This window comes from Etheostoma cragini, chromosome 5 (assembly GCF_013103735.1).
Source record: "Etheostoma cragini isolate CJK2018 chromosome 5, CSU_Ecrag_1.0, whole genome shotgun sequence".
Classification (NCBI taxonomy): Eukaryota; Metazoa; Chordata; class Actinopteri; order Perciformes; family Percidae; genus Etheostoma; species Etheostoma cragini.
In genome coordinates, this window is record NC_048411.1 from 5,045,033 (window position 1) to 5,062,229 (window position 17,197).

The following is a 17,197-nucleotide window of genomic DNA, read 5'->3' on the forward strand; positions in this document are numbered from 1 at the left end:
GCAAGCAACAGTGCGACATTTTAGACATTTAGAAACCGTATCTCACTCAAAACAGCATGGATGTTTTTTTTCCAAGTTTGTATGTGTGTGGAAGAGACACAAAATAACATCCTAAATCCCTGGAAAAGTGTTTTTTTCCTCATATGGGCCCTTTAAAAAACATTTATTGTGCACAACTTACTGAATTTTGAATCTATCTATCTATCTATCTATCTATCTATCTATCTATCTATCTATCTATGAATCATCTTGATATACATGCTTGAGTCATCAGCAGAGAAAAACACGTGGTCCTCCCCCCATCATTCCATCACACCAACCATTATGCTCATGTAGTTCAGAGGCTATTAAACCTGAGCAGTATTGGTGTTACTGTGCAAAGCAAGGCATTTCACAAAGATCTGTGAAGTTTGGCAAGTGTTTAAATACCGTCTTGCCTAGCGGAAGGAGGAAACTCCAGAGGCTTCAAAGCAGTGTTTCAACCCTGTGACTCATAGAAGGACAAAGCAAATCCTACACACACACAAACACACACACACCAAAGAAGTTCACGGTTGAAAGTTATTGGAGCTGGAGCTTTACATTCCATCATATTTGGTAGATATAACTATGTTTTATTGTTACAATAATGCAATATCTAAATCATGTAGTGTATATTTATATAAATATAGGTCAAAGTCATTAATAGCAGCAATAGCAATAGATGCAAATTTGTTGATACATGGTTATTGCTTGATTCCAATGTCATTACCAACCCTAACACACTTTAATGCCAATAAAACCGCAAACTGTATATTTTTAACCCTATTCCGCGCCAGCTATTTCAAGCTGGTCTAGTAAATGCCAAAGGAAATGTTATCTAAATTGCCGTTCTCCCAGCATGCACAGCAAAAATGCATGGGTGGACTAATGGATTGTAGTGCCGAACGGAGGAGGATCGGATTCATAAAGTCAGCTGGTGGGAAATTAATCTCCACAAGGTTAACTTTTGAACTTTGATGATGCTTCAGTGTGCTGGCATTTCAGGACACACAGGACATTTTCAAATCTAATGTTAAAGAGAGAAAAGGGATGTTGCATTGTGATTTTATATTATTATTATTGTTTTAGATTATTTTTAATGAAGAGCAATTTATGTTCAACTGAAAGTTGGCAATGTGGCATTCAACAGCACAATTGCCTTCTCTGTGACGTAACAAGCTGACCATATAGAAAACATGAACTACTATTTATTGACATGATGTTACATGCCGGGTGTCTGCTGAATGTTTTCACTAAAAGGAAAATCAGCACCTCACATTACACAACTGAAACTGGCTGAATGAAATGTTCTTTCATTGAGAGTAGTTTCACTGCAATCATATCTGTCTGTTCAACATATTGCTGCCCTCTTTGTGAGGCGCTCTCATTCATAAAAACGTTCTGCCTGCTCCAGAAAAAAAGGTAGAATTCTTGGACAAAGAGGAAACTAGAGACTGTGGCATGAGGTTAGCATGGTAGGGCAGTGTTTCCGGGGATTCGTCTGACAGCCGCATCAGAGAGCCAATCATTACATCATCTCTGATAATAGATCAGCAGTCTCCACTTGCTCTGCCATTGAGCTGAGTGGGAGACACACTACTGTTTCCATGACAACTGGTGTTCTCATCCTTGCTTGCATGAAAACACCCAGCTGCAATTCATTTGGCCGCTCTCTGTGAGTCATCCTGTATTGCGTGTCCACTTCCTTGGTTAAGCTTATTTTGAGATTATTTGAGATATTTTATAAAACTGCAAAACTAGTTTTTACGGTGTACTGGCAAATGTATGATGTATGAAATTACATTACCCATTTACACTCTGTTGGTATTACACACATTACACACAGGCCTGAACTACACACACATGCTCAGTACCTATACATGCACTAATGGAGTGATATCAGAGTGGGGGGGCTGCCTATGGAAAGGCACCCCGAGCAGTTGGGGCTTTGGTGCCTAGCTCAGGAGCACCTTGGCAGTGCCCAGGAGGGGAACTGGCAACTCTCCAGCTGAATATGAACATTCAACTGGCAAATGTGACACTAACTGTGGACGAACTGACATGCCATTTACTTTTAACCATTTGGCAGGACTATAGCTGTTGTCATTGTTTGTATTCCTTTCAGGGGAAGTGAACAGGAACACATCCTCCTGGATATCCTCTGTTTTGCCTGGCTGACCAGATGGGAACAGTTAGCCAGATGAGTGTAGAGATGGATTGAAAGAGGTGGACTACGCACTCTAAAAGATCCTGTGTAACAATACGTCAGTCACTCATGGATTTTGCGGCCTTTGTTTTAGATTGTTGCTGCCCAAAATGCCTGGTTTTGTGGGAGCTTTTGTGAAAAATTGCAAAAATAGTTGCAACGTTTCTTGTACTTTTGTATTTTGTACAAAAGACAAAAATATAGTAGTATTTTTTGGGGAGAATAAAACTACTCTGGGCTGAGTTTTCGTAGTCTCCTTACAAAAAAGCTCAGCACGCTACAAATTTTGGTATGATATGAAATTGGCTGGTGGATTTAGGACTAATATTCAATCAAATTTGAACATGTCTGTCAATGGCTTGTTGAGCTTTATATTGTTTGTGTGTGTGCGCTCGCTGCAGATAGCTGACAGGATTGAAACAGCAGCTGCTTTCAGCTAATTTGGATTAAAAAATCGTTACAGTGTACATTGATGTTAAACTGTTTACAGGTTGAAAGGACGGTTTGAAATGTTATGCACAGTCTTTCTTTTCGAGTCACACACATCTTGTCTTCATATCAGAAACAAGGAAATTAATTTGGCGTCATATTTGTGTTACAGCAACCTGTTCTCACTCCCGCTTGGTCGGTGGTTCTCAGCTTCATATACAGAAGCAAAGTCTGGCACGTGCGACTGTGATTGGTTGAAGTTGCGGGAAACTCTGGTTTTTGATAAAAATCGTGGTAAAGTTGCGGTGATTGGTCAAAATTGCGACATTGGGAATTTCTGGAGGGACTGACTGAGATATACTCACTATTAATTCTAATAGTAGGTAGATATATAATAGGCAGCCCTACATATCACACCATCAAGTTAAATTTGGCCTGTGGGACAATTAGAAGGAACACAGCAGATGTTTATACCCCAACCGGCCCGTCAGAACCCCAACCGGCCCATCAGACACCGCCTACCAAGAGCCTGGGTTCGTCCGAGGTTTCTGCCTAAAAGGAAGTTTTTCCTCACCACTGTCGCATTCTTGCTTGCTCTGGAGGAAACTACTAGAACTGTTGGGTCCTTGTAAATTCTGGAGTGTGGTCTAGACCTACTCTATCTGTAAAGTGTCTCGAGATAACTCTTGTTATGAATTGATACTATAAAATTGAAATTGAAATTGAATTGAAATTTATTGAGTGTGTTGACAAATTAAATTTTTGTATTTAACCCAACAACATATAGGTTGCATTGCTGGTGTTATACAGATGAAGTCATGCAGCTTACGGCATGTCTGATGTCATGGTGTAAGACTTTGTCTCAAGGGTTCCAAGATAAATCAAAGGGGATCAAAGGGAAAAGGCTGATGTAAACTTTAAAACTGTAAACTTTTGAGTAGTGAACATTTTTGACTTTGTAAAAACAAAGAAACTTTACACACAATTTTCCCCAAACAATAAAAGTTCTAGTTCTGAAATGTAAACAACAATTTGTTTTGGTTTTGGTTTCAGGGTCTGTTTTTACATCCATGTAAGGACTTGTTGTCTGCCTTCCAGATGAGTTCACTGTCCGTGCCGAGGAACAGGTGTTATCATGTACTGCGACGAGGCTCTGCTGAGTTCACCTGTGTGACTACCCAGTCTAAGTGCACCAACACAGACAAACCACTTACTCACCCTCACTTTAGAGTGATGTGATGACTGTTGGTAATTGTAAGTTTTGTCTGTGTCAACTAAAAGCCCATCTGCCAACCCGTATAGAGGCTTGACTAACACCTTTTAATGTAGTTAAAATTCCACGTGCATTGACAAGGATTTTTACAGTTTCACTGCAGCACAGTGAGTCAGTGGATTTAAACAACAGACTTGTCACTGTGGAATCCAGGTTCAAAGACATGATGCTCATAGGAACAAAGATTCTAAACTCTTGCTGTGAGTGTTAATTTCCTGCAATGGTCTGCTGACCTCTCTTACTTACCTACAAGAAGATGTGAAAAGCAACAAAGTATATTTACTCAAATGCTGTGATGATGCAATTTTACAGTATATATTTGTTCTTAACACTTAATTTTGCTGATAATCTGTCTGTACTAAACTTAAAATTGAACTGCAGAACAATTTTTAAAGCATAACTGTTACCTGTAAAGGGTTCCATTTATAGTGTGTTATTTTTACTTTTCACCTAAAGAAAGAATCTGAATACTTCCTCCACCACTAAGTATACAGGTATAACAACTACTGTGAATCAAAACAGGAATGGCTGAGTTTCTGGAGAACTGATAGATAGGTTTGGAGGGATAACTCCCCTCCGTCATCTTTCATTATACACAAGTGCTGTCAAACGATTTAAATATTTTATCGCCATTAATCACATTAAAGTCACAGTTAACTTGCAATTAATCACACATTTTTATCAATTCTAAACGTCTATTGAGTTATTTTTATTGTATTATTTTTGTCTAATTTGAATGCTCTTATCGACATGAAAAAATGGATCGGCTCGCTTTGTGCAAATGTATTTTTAATAAAAACAACAGTGGCACATAGCCTTCTCATACAGCACCAACATTCTCTCTTGGGGCAGTTATTCACACTGTTTGCTAGTTTATAAATCACTCAATGGTTTAGGGCCAAAATACATTTCTGATCTGCTACTACACTACAAACCACCCAGACCTCTCAGGTCATCTGGGACAGGTCTACTTTCTGTCCCCAGAGTCAGAACTAAACAGGGTGAAGCAGCTTTCAGTTTCTATGCTCCTCATATCTGGAATAAACTCCCAGAAACCTGCAGAGCCGCTGCTACTCTCAGTTCTTTTAAACCAAGGCTGAAGACCTTTCTTTTTGATGTTGCCTTTCTTTAAATTATGTTCTTTTATTTCTTATGCTGCACTGTAACTTTTACTCTTGTGTTTTATGTGTCTTAATGTTTCTATTTTTAATTCACGTGTTTTATCTGTTTTTATTTTTTAACTGTTTTTATTTTTTTAACTGATTTTGTGTAAAGCACTTTGAATTGCCCTGTTGCTGAAATGTGCTATACAAATAAAGCTGCCTTGCCTTGCCTTGCCTAGAAAATAATATGGATTTATATTCATTATCAGCCTATGAATGTTGTGGGATACGTTCTTCAGCACTTTGCATGAACAATAAGAGTAGGTAGAAACATTCTAGTTGACTACTCTTCAAAAGCACAAATACCTTCTGCATAAATCATGTCAACAAGCAAGCATAAAGCCCAGACAAGCCTCTGGAAGAGTCCTACACTCAGACCTTCCATGTCAAGAATGAGGAAGATACTTAATGTAGTTGGGCAATCTCTGTGCTCTGGAATCTCTAAACAGAGAAATATGTTATTCTTTGCTTCTTATGTTTTTAATATAAGGATCCATTGTCCAAAATCATCAGATAATGATACCATGTGGAGACTCATGCGTGTCTGAAGAAGTCATGAGGAAGGCATTATCTTCCTTGAGACATGGAGCGTTAGATATCTATCAGCCCAATGCATTTTTTTCAACATCCAGAGATCTCCAATGGGAACACACACAATGAGACAAAGAAATCCACACAGAGACACACGCACAAATGTTGAGGCCTGTCCAAACTTTGTGAAAGTATTTTTTGGCCATCTAGGAGGTGCTGGGAAAAGCACCATAATTAATGTAATTTATTTTAATCACTGTCATTGAAATTCAAGAAAAATACCAAGAATAAAGGAGTAATGAAAGTAGCGGATTCTCAATGTTATCTGTGATCGGTAATGTTAGAAAGTAAGCTAACGGTTCCCTGTGTCTCTAGCTTCATGCTGCCGGTCAGTAAGCAAGATGTGGGGGGCATTGGTGGAGACAGAAACAAATACTGTGGAATCGATGATCCTGCATTTGATTTAAATTATCCAAAAACAAAAGCTCATTTTGCTTGATTTTCAGATTAAAATCGAAATCATGACTCCCCTAATGCTAAGTGCTAACTTAATAGCTTAAAAGCTTATAGCTTAATATTGCTTGTTGCATTCGCTGTAGTGACCTTTTATTTATCATCTTTCTTGTGTTGCATTCTGGGATTAGGCTATTTGCATTTCTTTAAACCAATCACAATCGTGTCTGTATTTACCCTGTCTGGATTTACTCTGAAGAGATCTGAAGAACAGGTAACCATAGTCCTCATAAATCTGCTGGAGTTTAAAATTCCAACACAAAGTAAGCAGAAAGAAAGGGACATACATGCATCTGGCAGTATTTCCTGCGGCACAGGAACAATCACGGAAGTAGAACATCAATGATACGTTCAATGTAATCAGCAAAAGAAGTGTGACTGATTGGTGGAGGAGGGGGGTAAATGTATCTTGGTAGGGCACTGGAATGACGATGAGGTGATGCAGGAGCCTCACAGCAGGACCTGTGGTTTCAGTCTATTAGCGATCAACTGTCAGCGCCAATTAGTGCAATGCATGTGAACATAGGGGTGTGTGTGCATGTGCATCACTCTGTTCATTATTATGTTTCTCAAAGGACAGAAGAAACATGAAGTTCTTGCCAGAAGTTAAAGGTGCGTGTTCATGCTTGTACAAAACACACTGTAAAAAACACAGTCTCTGTAGACAGCCCAGGGTCTACAAACAGCAACAAAAAAAAACTGTGCCCACTTGCACCATAAAGCATACACAAACCGTGTTCCAGCGTTCCAGCCAATAACCGACAAGAAGGATTTGGGGCTGGGGGTGGGGGTGAGGGAGGGGGTCAATGCATGGAAGCACAGAAGGTAGGGGACGGGATTAGGGGAGGGAGGGGCAAGCTAGTCTTGTTTTGTTTGAAAATACTTTGAACGTCACAAGACGTAACGTCACCCAACATCGCTTAGAGCACCTTCAATAAAATTATTTCATGTGACATTTGTAAAGTACAAAATTACCAATAAAAAGTAGTCATAGTTTTGTGATTTCTTAGAAATACACTGCAGTTTCCCGTACAAATGGCACATTGAAATGCCTAGTGCTGCTATGTAACTACAACCAAATAGCAGGAGAGCCCTTTTCCAACCATGTTTTCGTTGTAGTGGGACACTGTAGTGGGACTACTGTGAATACTAACTAAGGTTGTTAAGAAGATTCCTTTGTTTCCTGCAGAGACAGAAGTTCACTAAAAGTGCAGCTCTGATCAGCTTTTGCAAGGCTCTGAAAGACACCAGCAGAAATGACAGCTCATTATTCAGCTGTGGGACCAATATTAAACTCTTGACAACTTCAATAGATTTTTCTTATGTTTATGCTGAATCATTCTGACTGCGCAGGAATTGGATGAGAGCTGACTGATAAGCAGATCTTCTGCATCATTATCCTAAACTCGAGCACAAAATACCACTTAACATTGAGGCGAAAGTAATTGCTTTATTGTGGTTGATAAATCAAATAATAATGAAAAAAACCTATGGGTTGACAGGTGGTGATGTAAATGAAGCATATCTTTGGCACTAACCAAGCCAAAACAAAAATAATCGGTGACTTACAAAGGCCAATCATGAGATGTTATAGTCAGATATTCCAGCCAACATCAGGATAGAAATAAAAATAAAGTATTACCAAGATATTTTCCAACAACAGACATCTTGCCTAACATCATTGCAGACCTAATGGTTATCGCAAAAAGGAAACTTTGCGATGACTCTGCCCACATCATGCTCTTCAGAAAATAGGAAAGGGATCCTCCCTGATTTTTCTAATGTTTAATGCATTAATTACAACATGTATTAGCCATAGGGAAGTTTTAATTGACAACTTTCCTTTACAATGAATGAATAATGTAAAGTGATCCCCTCTCGCTCTTCTTACACTAATATCTGTAACTGTAGATTGTTGGTGGTACACAAAACGGTCTGCACCCGCAGATCAGTAAGTAAGCAATCACACCTTTCCTTCCAGTAGGAAAACGTTGGCTGTCTAAGCACGAGGCTTCCTTCATCCTAAATGTACCCAATAGTGTTTTCCTGCCAGACAGTTTCCTGAGTTAATTAGCCACTCTTACAATGGAAGTGTGCAGCTGCTGAGACCTTGCTTTGCGTGTTATGTTCAGCAAAACTGTTCATTTTTTTCTATTTCAATTTCCTCAATAAATTAACAATTACTTTATTTCATCTTTTTAATGAGCCACTCTTGGTTAAAATCAGTCCTGGCTAACAACCTGGCTACTCCCCCTTGCTCTCTATCTCTCCATTACACACAGTGTTTACTTTTGGAGCAGTGGGTGGAGTGGATTTAGCCACGCTTCCTGCACAACAGGAAGTAGGACAGCAGTGCAAGGGAGAGGGGAAGGGCTCAGAAGAGTTGATAGATGAGCTTGTTTTACTCCATTGTCTTTGCTTTCCTCAACAGGTGCACTTGAGCCTTTTTGCAGGATAACAAAAACATAGCAGTGACTTTTCTTTTCTTTTTTTTTCTGGAGATTGGACATTATTTTAGTGTGGAAGGATTTTGCATGTTGAACTATACATGAACATACTGCAACTATGTACATACAATCGTTTATCTGATTGTTTCTATGCTACAAAACTGCAATTTTCCCATTAAATATGACAGGGAAGCAATGGAGAAGGAACATGACACAGTACTAAAAGAACTTGTTACTGCTACTTAACTATTTTAAGTCAATGTAAAAATGTCAAAGCAATCCTCAATTACTAACTTCTGCACATGCTCAAACCCTACCATTATTCTTCATACATTACCTGATCAATAAGGTAAACACTGCTAGTTTAAACAGATTACCTTGATCTCAGTAAAATTCTGTCTCCCTCACATGCAAAACACTGACATCTAGCAATGTTTACTTGAAAGAAAATGTAATTAGAGCAAGTTGTTCTTACAGCTGAAAGCAAACCTCACAGGTGCAAATCAAACAGTTATTTCTCAGAAACACTTATATAGGCCTACCACATGTTACAATACAGGAAAGTGTCATGACATCTCAGTACTGAAATACATGTTGTATTTATTGTTTTTGTGTGAGGAATACTATGTGCAGATTATTCAGAAATGTTATATTATATATATATGCTAATTATAAATTGACTCTAGTAAAATATCTATATACACCATTACCAGGGTAGTAAGTACGTAAGTAAGAATGTATTGTTGACTAAGACAAATGGTGATCAAGTTGTAAAATTAATGAACGGCATTAAAAACAGATAATCAATCTAGGTTGTTTAAGTTGTTTGTTTTTATTAAGGAGGTTTCTTACTCCAAGTTTAAGTTAGTCTAAGGAGGTGTCTAACTCTAAGTATGTGGTTGGTTGTGATATGATACATGTGTAAAGCTCAGTGTTTGTGTTGGCTCAGTTGGCTCTCCTGCTTGGACTTGATTTTTGAGCTTCAGCTACAGAAAATGTTCGGGCATGTCTGCCATGCATGCAAGATTAAAAGCAAGAATAAATTCCTAAACTGTTTGTCAGGCAGCTCATACATTTAGCATTGTGCTCTGTTCACCTTTTTACTGTCAGATTGCAGGTTCAACATAAATCTCACAAACAGAACACATGTAACAATTCCTTTAATATTATTTTTTTATCTCTTTAATCAGATAAGATTTTAAGACATAGCTTCAGATTTGGTATGAAAGCATGAAAGAGGAGAACACAAATCAACACATATTTCATTGTGTTTTCTGCAGCATTTATTATTGCCCCGAATGCCTTTGGCTTGTTTGTACCAGTCATCAGGTGCTTCATGGCATACCAAAAATACCAAGGCGGACTCACTTGTTTATAGCAGGCAGGGAAATGAAAATTAAGGTTGGCACCAACCTTAACTTTAGTATGTTTAATGTCAAGCTTTTAAAAAAACATTTAAAAAAGCAAAAAGAAAATCAAACACTCCAACAACCTACAGTACAGTACATTCTGCATTTTGCTTACTAATGAGCACTAAAGTGTGGCTCACATAAATGGCTTTATAAAGAGGAAAGTTTGGGTATCTGATTTGTCCAAAAACTGTACTCTTACCGGACCACAGTGCGAAATTATTTTGTCACTAGCTCAGTCTGTTGGGAGTAGGGTTGCTGGTCAAAATCCCTGGATCTCCTGCTGAAGAGATGCCAGATGTTCTGTAGCAAGGCACCAAACCTGACACTGACAGCCCACTCACATCTCTCCATTTGTGCATGAATAGGTCCTGAGCATGTGTATTTCTAACAGAGTGTTGGTTGTAATTTCCCCCACTCAATATAAATCAATTAAATTAAATAAATTACTTGGAAAGCTTTGTGGCAATATGATGCTTTTCATGCGGGTGAGATAGAGGTCTCCATCTGAAGAGGCAGTATGATTGCTTTGTGCGCTACTGAATAAGTTGAGTACATGCCCTCATGTTGTCCTCGGGTCAAATTGACCCATTTTCCTACATCAATTTTCTTTTTACCTTCCAAATTGCAATTACGCAAAATAACATGATTGATTCAACACAGCGCTCTTCGGCGAGTACAAATCTTTGCTTTCACTAATTTAGGGGTGTCTTGTTCAATTTAACAGCATTTAAAAAAAGGTGGTTTTGAAATAGTTTTGAGTAAAAGTTGACATATTCCAGTCTGTGATTATTGATCAACATACATTCCTTTAATTGTATTCTAAAACTTTTTTCTCAAACACTAGTTATAATTTCCTATAACTGAGGTTTATTGACCATGAATTCCAAAAAAAAATAACAATACATTTAATGTTACACAGTGTTAAATGTCGAAAATTGAGACAAACATTGAAATAAATGTTGAAAAAAGACATACAATGACAAAACATTAAAAGAGGCAATAAAAGTGTTGCTGTTCAATTTTGACGGGAAGACAACACAAGGGTTAAAAATATAACTCAAACAGCAGATGTTGGGGTCACAATGCATGACAGTTGCCAGTGTGATGCTGATGGTGACGTGTGTTTCTACTTTCTGGGCTGCACGTACAAATACAGAAGCACCACTTGAACTCAATGACAAATGCTCAATGCTGGGAAATGAACGTTTCTAGGAAGCTAAGCTATACAGTTTACCTGTTTAATTGTACTGATTATATTGAGTATTAGAGATCAACAAAGGGATAAGTGATGTGGTGGGTCTGACAATGGCCTAAAATAAAAAATATGAAATAGGTTAAAAAATAAAACTGCAGTCTGAGATATTTGAGATCACGTTGCATATTTCAGATGCACTGAGTTGTTTTGCCTGAGGGCTCTTCGCTGGCACACCCACTGTGCTGACTACAGGCTCTGTTCAAATGAATGAGAGGACTATGTTTTTTCATGCAGGGGATGCGGCTGTTGGACATGGCTACTTGCTGAATTGTCAATCATGGTAGAGGCTTAGCAATTTGTGTGTGTCCATGGCAATAAATAGCCGTAAAGTAGTGTTTGAGTGTTGTCTGTTTACATCTTAAACTTTGACCCTTTCACTGTGTGTTTTTGCTTCATTAAAGTTAATTGGAACATTTTGGTAGCCTTAAAATGTCTTGTTCAGCATTCTGTAGCATCTTGCCAACCAAGCTAGCAAGCTAGCTAGCGTTGGTGTTAGCTAGTACATTAAAGGAAAGTATGCAGATTTTCTGTACTGCCCTACATACAGATAAATGGCGACATTGAGGTCAGCATTTAAATGCCGGTTTAAAAAACAAAACAAGATGGCGATGGCCAAATTGTCAAACTCAAAGCTTCAAAACAGCCACAAACCAATAAGTGATGTAACTGTAGCAACCATTATTTTTACAGTCATAGACTCTATGGTTTGACTGCAAACTCGGCATTCGGTAGTATCAAATCACACTTGTTGTTACTCCCAGTAACCATGGGTGTTGCCCAAATAAACTAGGGCTGCCATTTTAGGATTAAAACTTTTATGAATTTCAAAAGACTATAATGTTCAAAAGTTGAAATGACTGAGCAGCAGGCAACTTGCAAGTTACGCATGAGGACTGTACTGAAAGTGATACGTAGCTGAGATCACACAGTTTGTGTGCTTACATCTCTGACATCTGAAAAATGGAGCCCCGGGCTGTGAACTGGTGCCTCATAGGACAACGGGACAGAGAACAGGTGTGTGTGTGTGTGTGTGTGTGTGTGTTTGAGAGTGTGATACTGCTTTCGTTTCTCAGAGCTGCCCGTTTGCCATAGCTGGCTTGACTGCTTGAGAGTGAAAACCACTGATGCTGGGCTCCTGCAGCAACACTAAAATTATGTTCCCCAAGCAGGAGCTAAAGCATCCTGCGTTGCTTGAGTTGGCATTGATGTGAGAATTAGCCTCTTCTGCTCTAATGAACAATTGAATTGTCTTTTTGCAAATGCCTTCTGGGTTACTAAGATACAGCAGGTGTTCAGTAAAAAAACAATGTTAGAGTGCAGCCCAATCCTCCAAAATGTAATGCTTAATGTATATGTGGATGTCACATGAAATACACAGTGGAATTATAAGTACTTGCATGACACAAATTCATTTATTTTTGGTAATTAAAGCCGTTCCAGAGTGATTGTAAAGATGATGTGTCATGCTGTGTTTTTCTTTTGTTATTTTGCTTTGTCGTGATGTGCAGTGCCGTGCTGTTGATCCCTGTGTTGTGTGCTGTGCTGTGTCATGATGTCTTGGGTCTGTGTTGTCCTGTAGGAGTGATCAAGGCAGACACTCAGACAAGCTGCATTACAGCTGTAATGAAATCTGTCAGTGCTGAGTGCACTCAGGGACAGCTCGTAGTGAGCAGCACTACTTACATATAGTGGGGAGGGGGCCTGTGAGATATAGAGATAGGTAGAGATTTAGCAGAGTTTATGTGTGAGGTTGTCTGCCTATGTGTGTCTGTTTGATTAATTACACACTGATGAATAAAGTGCTCTGCCGTGCTGGGGTGCCTTACTCCAGTGGTTCAAACTAGAGGAGCAGACAGCCACAGCTTTCCTGCTTAGACCGACTGGGACTGAACAGAATACTAATGTGCACAGGAGGCAGAGGGAGAGATAGAACGGACACAGAGAAATTGAGGGGAATTGAAAAGAAGAACCAGGTAGCTAGTGTGAGATGACAAAGACAGGGAGAGGCATTAGAGACTGGGTGCAAAAAGAAATCCCTAAAATCTGAAAAGACTATGAAGGATTGAAGAAAGGAAATGGTGAAGAAAAGGGAAGGGTCATGGAGGTGCATGAGTCATTAAAATACCATACAGGAGTGAGTACAGGGATTATCAGAGCATAATGCAGTGATGTAACATATAGGTGTGAGACATGCTCACAAAGGCCATGACTTTTCTTTTTATAGAATTTTAGTTGAACATAGCCACCTTTAATGGACACAACAGCTAGGTGAGAAATGGGAGCGAGAGAGAGGGGGAAGACATGCAGGACATTTTCACAGGTCGGACTTGACCCCTAGACCTCTGCGCTGAGGCATTAACCTCTACGTATATGTGGTCTTTTCACCAACATCAGTGTTATATGACAGCATTTACTTTTGGTCATAATAATAATAATAATAATAATACATTTTATTTGTAATGCACTTTTCATCAAAACCTCAGAGTTTTACAGGTAAAGAAGAGAAAAATAAAACACAAACGAAAGAATAAAAAAAGATTCTTAGAGCTATTAAAGCTATTCTTAGAAGAGAGGATAAAAACATCTAAAGGGTACCAAAAGCTTTGCTAAAAATAAATGTTTTAAGGCCTTTTTTAAAACACTCAGTGGATTGAGGTGCCCTCAAGAAACAATTAAGGCCTTATCTTGTACCCTGATGCAATTTTCTTTGCTAGTTTAAGACTGACGCAGTTGTCAATTTCCCACCCAGCGTCCAAGTTGTTTAAATCGCAAATGCACATGCGCCAATCTTTGCCCCCATGGGCATACTGGTCTTACAGGGAGGTGTGTTTAGGTGAATTCTTGGCGTATTGCTATCTTGAGGCAGTGGGAAGTATTCGCGCCATTGACCATCAAAAACCTAGTCTAAAGTCAATAGTCATGTCATTATTGTTACAGCAAATTAGTAAAATGCGCCTAGGTTTAAGGCCGTTTTTTATGGTTCGCACGTTGCTCGGCCGTGGCTTGGTAGCGTTGCATTCCCCCCCCAGACTAATTTTCTGGTTCTCCTTCTCCATAAACAACATGAAATCACGGAGAGGGTTAACTTTTCCTGCTACATATTTCCCACCATGGTCAGTAAGCACAGGAGAGGCACATTGTTTCTCTCAGTATGCCTCTGGAATCACAACTTGCTCCGAAGACAATTGCAGTCACTCTCTCACTTTCTCCGGTGTAGCAACGGCATGGAGCTGATGCAGAACCATAAAACGGCCTTTATGCACAGCGCGCGCACGCTATGCTTGTTACACACACAGGGAACCACAGCAGCACAAAAACATGCAAAGGATTACAAATGAAAATATTATGTTGCAAATCCGCCATCATAATAGCAATGCACTAATGTACAAATGTGCTTGGCTGTTAAAGGGAATGGGAGATGATACTCTGATTAGTTTATTGCATGAATTAATGAAGACACTGAGGATTTGGACATGCCCTAAATGCACCTGCGCCGTGAGCTTCACGCCCTTAGATACGTTATAAAGAGTTAGAGTTCATGGGATTTTTATGGCTCCCTGTGAAGTAGGCCTGTGCACCGTTATAGCGTTAACCCAGGACCAAGTAGTGTGGAAACTTCTCCAGTCAAACGATACCTTCATTCAATCCTTTTTGTACAGATCTAGAAAAAGATACTATTTACACATTTTTGATCTTCAATTTAATGCAACATACTGCAGCAACTGCAACCAACACAGTTGGTGGTGTGGTGAAGTTGACCGGGGAGTTGTTGGAGTTGGCCGTTCAGCGTGCTGAGATGCTTCCATTCACATGACGGGTATCAGATTACTGTAAGTAGAAAAAAGGTATCAAATAAAGTACTCTGTTTGTAACAGATACCCATCCCTACTGTAAAGCCAACATGGGTTGACACAGGTTCTATCTTTGTTTTGATTTAGATTCCTCATTTGGTTTGTAACTGCAAGGATAAAATTACAACCAGGGTACCTTTTTTTTTTTTTTTTAAAGATAATTTTTTGGGCATTTCAGGCCTTTAATGGACAGGACAGCTGAAGTTGTGAAAGGGGAAAGAGAGGGGGAGTGACATGCAGCAAAGGGCCGCAGGCCGGATTCAAACCCGGGCCGGCTGCCTCGAGGAGTAAACCTCTATACATGGGCACCCGCTCTACCAACTGAGCTATCTGGGTGCACGTAACCAGGGTACCTTAAAATGATTACAAATGACAATTTAAACATCTGGTTGTATTTTAAGAACAAGAATTTCAGTATTTATGCTTCCTCTATAAAAAGCTGCCATTGCAAAGGACAATATGTTAGGAATTGTAGACTATCTACTTATGAATCATTAAAATAGCTCAAATATTACAAAAGCATGTGACAATGAAAAATAGTCTGAGAACAGAAGGGGAGGAAAAGTAACCTTGAGTAATGCGTTGAATACAGAACCTGTTGACATCTCACTTTCCCCAGTGCTTCTGCTCCATGTATTACCTCTCTGCGGACGACCACTGAAAGCAATTCAAGTTAACAATTCAATAACAAAACCTAGGGATGGATTATTCAAGTCATATCCAATTGGGAAGTAGCAAGGATGGTTTCATAGTAAAGGAGAAAATGATGACATCATGCTTACTGCTTAGCATGCCATTCATTTTCAGGATGTCACTTACGTAATACTGATCACTGCAGTGTAAAGTTGTTGAGCTGCATTTCCCGAATACCAAAGCAGGTACTTTCTGTTGTATATATATATATATATATATATATATATATATATATATATATATATATATATATATATATATAAGTTCCAAACATTACCACCATTCTCATTCTAATGTCAGGGATTAGTATGTTTTGGCTCATTCTCTGACTGACCTGACATTTAATGTTCCATTACCAAATGCAGCGCTTCATTTAACATTAAAATATCTGTGATTATTTTTGAACTCATATATACACATCTTGCTTCTGGCCTTTGTCTGAGTTGCGTAAGACAATGTAACCTGTACTGTAGGTTACATTGTCGTGGCACACATTATGCAACACCAACGGAAAAATTCCTCTTGATCTAATTGTTGAAAGTCAAATTCATAATAACCACTGAGCCCCTTTAACTATACAGGTTTCACCTATAGTTATTCATCATGAGTGGATCCCCTGCGCTACCTCTGTTCTCTTTTATGTAATTAAAATATATGTTTTGTTTTTATTGTGATAAAAGTACCATATAAGATTATAACTTAATCAAAATGATTTTGTGTGGAGAGAAAATGTTCATCAGGTGTTTCCTGTGTATGTCCGCTCAAACACAGCTAAAACAAGTACATCAAGTTTGTCTAAAAGGCTAGGCTGCATCATGAGAGAGTGACCAAGGCGCATACAGCAGCCCCAGAGCTTTTCTGCTGTTAAATATATTTAAATTACTTTTTTGCTCATTTTATTTTACTGTAGCCCAACTGTGATAAGTGCAGCTGTATTTTGTTGGTGAAAATAAACACAAATGTGAAAAGAAAATTATTGACTGTCAGACTGTAGCAGCAAACACTAAGGATCCAAAGCAAAACATAAATACGAAGTGTTAATAATTTTAGACAGAGGCTCTGGCTTTGTACACTAGAAAACAAAGTACCAGTGGTAGAAATACAATTCTAAAATGTGTTCCTTTATATCATTCAGAAGCAAATATAAATCTCTGAGAACTCAGAGGGCAACATTACCGAAAGATCCTGCCTTACCTGTCACAGCTGCCAAATCCACAGCATTGGATGTCCTGAGAGACTGAAAAGTAAACCTTTATCAAACAGTTACTATGACAAACTCCACCAATGTAAGTCACAACACAGCATGCTTGCTTTAGATCATGATAACTCTGTTTTTTGTGCCCATTGTGACACGCACACAGATGTAGCATTTTTTGTAAGGTCAACTACAGCCTCCCCTGCTT

At 38.8% G+C, this 17,197-nt stretch overlaps 1 protein-coding gene across 1 annotated transcript in view; it reads left to right on the plus strand.

Moving 5' to 3' along the window:
* The window catches only part of plk2b (polo-like kinase 2b (Drosophila)), a 19,941-nt gene extending 7,636 nt beyond the window's left edge, over window positions 1-12,305 (plus strand). The window contains exon 15 of the transcript XR_004656763.1: window positions 12,265-12,305. The gene's annotated coding sequence lies outside the window, so the exon portion shown is untranslated. The remainder of the gene's footprint in view (window positions 1-12,264) is intronic.
* Window positions 12,306-17,197: the final 4,892 nt, after the last annotated feature.